The following is a 4,294-nucleotide window of genomic DNA, read 5'->3' as shown; positions in this document are numbered from 1 at the left end:
GAACCACTCCAAATCCAAAGCCGACGATACACGCAAGTTATTATATACCATACGAAGCTACTCTTGACCTCAAACTACCAAACTGAATGTAAATGCTCAAAACGACCAGTCAAGTCGTTACACAAAGTATACAACACTCTAGAATACATTGTAATCGCGTATAAACATGAAAAAAAGACAAAAACAAAATAAAATATTTTCAAGCTCCTCCTTGTCCAACATCATTTCACTTGTTGAAGAACCTTTTCTTTGCATCTTTAGGAAAAAATGCGATGAATCATTATGATAACCCTCACAACAAAAGCAACATTTACTTATAATATAACAATTCGAGCAAATTTAGATCAATTATGTGAAGTAAATATCAAATCCAACTAAAATTCATATCAAATAGTATACCTAATAGACTTACGGAATGAACAATTTCAATAACCACGGTTCGTTGCACCAGTATAAACCTTCATCTCTACCTTATGCATTATCCTTTTATGGCATTTATCTAATCCAGAACCGATCGACACTAAAGAACTTCTTGCCAAACATATTTTCGTTTGGAAAAAGTAGCTTCTAATTTTTCAACAGTTTGGCTAGACAAGTTACAAATTGACAAGACAACTAACTAGACCATGCTACCGTAAACCAAAAATAATTTACTTTTAATTTAGACTCAATTCGAAAAAGGAAGGAAAAAAACGTCCCAAATTTCACATCAAACTTCTCACCCCCCTACCCCCCCCCTTACCTCCCCTATAGCAAGTCACTTGTTGGTTTGTTATAAAGATGAACTATAATGTTAAACGACTAGGGGCAACATATATGAGAGGTGACGATCGCATATGTAGATGCCATATATTTTCATGCTTGGGTAGAATAAGGGCTTTACATGCTTTACCTGTTTTACTTGGTTTACTTTTTATTTGACTATTTGAGTATCGTTTTTAATGCTACTGTCATGTTATAGGCATTTTGTCCACGCTAGCTTAACATGATAGATGTTATTTATGTTAGTTTACATGAGTTAATTGTTAGTCATACATCAAAGATATGCATTATAACATGCATATTTCACACTTAATATTGGCACGTTGAGTTGTCCATGCTGCCATGCAAGCACGTAGAGATTGGTCTGTGCTGTTATTATATTGTGTGTGGATATAGATCCATCCGTCATGAACTATCCAACTATGTTTCTCTTTTGGTGGTATATGTGTTGGTTTGTTGGAGACGTGGAGAGTGCCGATTTGATATAAAGTTTACGTCTTTATCATACATTAATGGTATCAGGCTCTTGTTGATGTGTTTTACAAATGCTATTTCATGTGTATGATTATATATATATGTCGTTTAGATATATTAATATATGCACCGGTCCTACTATTCAAGGATATCATGCATTATATCACATGCTTAGATTGGGTACATCTTATACATTGTTTTCATGCTTTTCTTTTGTTATTAGGTATACTTATTAACTGCACAGGTAATGTAATGAGTGTTTTTGACTAAGACTTCTTCACTATTTTATTAGGGGAAAAGTTAACAATTCTTACTTGGTACGTGTGGGAATACTCATACTATATTTCTATATATTTTTGTACAGATTCAGATTTCAGTACTAGTGGAGCATCTGAGAGCGCTTAGGAGTTTAGGAGACTTTGATGTGAGCTATCTTGCTTTGTTCGTAGCTATTGGGGTTAATTACCTTCTATCTTTCTTTTGTTCTTCTTTACTCAAGACAGTATATGTACTTGAGACAGACAGTTGTAATGTTATGTTACTCCTTTTACACGATTCATGAATTGTGCTACCAGTTCTTAAGCGGTTATATGTGGTGTTCCATGTTGTCTCATATTTATTATTGTACTTTATTTATATTATGGATGTAAGACATTATTATATTATCTCGTTTCATGATTATTTTGAATTTTAGCTCTCCTAGTAATTAGGTTAGGTATCATGACTGCGTTTGTAGGATTTGAGTCGTGACAAATTTGAAAAGGGCGAAAGGTGCCAAATGATATGAACATATTTTGGGAGTATTATTAGATAAATAAGAAGATACTCGCAAAGGAGGGTCAAATATCCAAAGTTACATGTGCTGGTGTAGGACTATATGATCGTAACTATATTAAATAGCGCATTTAAATAGTCATCCATGATTTGGGTCTCCTCGAGTGGGATTATGATTGCTAGCAAAATTGTCCAAATCACACGGTATTGTGCTGGAGACACCTAGTCAATATGAGATGGGTGATCGACTTCCATGAATGTACACAGTGTCAGATATTATGCCAGTGATAGGGGTGGCATGTGGAACCGTCCGGGCCCTAAATGGGCTAACTGGACTGGTCTCGTGGGCCGCAGTCCCGACCCAGGGCCGGTCCTTAAATAAAGGAAAATTACCAGCTATGTCCATTTATAAGTAGCTTATTACAAAAATTGGGCAATTGATAAAATATTACTAATATTAGCCAAATTAGTCAATTAGCTATTTATAGCAAAAAAATATCAAATTTTTGCTTTGTTTTGAGTGGGTGTTATTAGAATAGATTGGGCACAACTTAAGGAGCTTGAATCTCATTTTTGGGATGATTTGGTGAAGTTTTGAGGTGGTTTGAATTGAAAATTCGAAGTAAAAGCTGAACATAAAAAAAAATGATATGTGTATCACATATGTATCATATTTGTATCAATTGTGTATCACGTGTATATCCATGTATACCTGTGTGTGAGATACATGCGTGATACATGTTTGATACATGTGTCGCATAAGACTTTTTTGAACTCGATTTAATTAAGAATTTTGATACAAAACTAGTCCAAATCACCTCCAATCTACCTCAAATTTTGTATATTGACTTATCTATATATCTTCAATGAAGTTCAACTATACCCATTGAAAAAGTTCCTGTTTTGTTTAGATTTTTGGAATATTGTATAGATTTTTATATTTCATCACCTTATTTGCTACCCAGTCCATGAAATTTCCTTTCCGTCTTGTATCTAATGTTGTTAATCACGCTTAAAAATATGGAAGGTGATTTTTTCATGTGATTCTTTGATAGAAAGAACCCTATTATTTGGGTTTTCAATTTTTGTTGGCTAGTTTTGGTAAGTCTATGACTAATGGCTAGAGGTTGGTAAGTTGAGATTTATATGGGACATTTGTGTAAGTTTCCCATAAATAAATGGACTTAGCGGTCCTGGCTAAATAATTTTTTTATAGGAACCGGCCCTGGACCGGGCCCACGAACACTACTAGAATTCCTGCAAAAAGCGACCAAACATTAGCGACCAACGTTGGTCTGTCAAGAAAAGCGACCAAAGTTGGTCGCTAAACTGGTGAAAATAATAAAATAATAATTTTAAATAAATTAGCGACAAACGTTGGTCGCCAATTGGTCGAAAATTTTGTCAAACTGTTGACCGGACTGGTCAGACTTGCTTAGTCAAAGAATTACTCAGATTAGCGACCAACGTTGGTCGCTTCATGGGACCCACCTATTAAATTTTAGTAATTATAACATTATTTTTAAAAAATAATAAAATATAAATAAATAAAATTTAAAATTAGCGACCAAAGTTGGTTGCTATATAAAGAGTAAACAGATGGAGACCAACTTTGGTCCCTAATTTGGGACCCAGTTATAAAATTTCAATAATTATAATTTTGTTTAAAAAAAATTATAAAATACAAATAAATATAATTCAACTTTAGCGACCAATGTTGGTCGCTCAGTAGAATATATACCAACTTTGGTCGCTAACCTGGGACCCAGTTAATATTTTAAAAATTATATGAAAGATAAATAAATCTGATTTAAATTTAGCGTCCAACTTGGGTCGCTAATTTAAAATTATGTATGTTAGCGAGCAAAGTTGGTCGCTATTTAGGTCACCATTGGTTAAAATTAAAAATCACTTTTGTATTTACTAAATAAATAATATAAATGTTAGCCGTTAACACTTTTGTAATACAAGGGATGAATAGTACTACGAAGCGTGCGTGTGTGTCTATATATATATATATATATATATATATATATATATATATATATATGTATGTATATGCTATATTCTATAATACATATTTAGATGGAAATATCATAAATATAAATAATTGTACTGCTTAAAAGAATATTTATACCTTAAATTGATTGAAAATTTGCTCCTTTAGCGAGAATGGGAATTCACTCCAAGTCGCATAAGGGCCATCATAAAGCTTTCTGGTGGCTTTGGTGATTATCCTTGTAGTAATATTACTAGGGATGAACCTGCAATTTAATAAAAAAAA

The sequence above is a fragment of the Nicotiana attenuata genome, unplaced genomic scaffold (genome assembly GCF_001879085.1).
Source record: "Nicotiana attenuata strain UT unplaced genomic scaffold, NIATTr2, whole genome shotgun sequence".
NCBI classification, from domain to species: Eukaryota; Viridiplantae; Streptophyta; class Magnoliopsida; order Solanales; family Solanaceae; genus Nicotiana; species Nicotiana attenuata.
The sequence above is the reverse complement of the archived record's forward strand: the minus strand, read 5'-3'. Positions refer to the sequence as shown.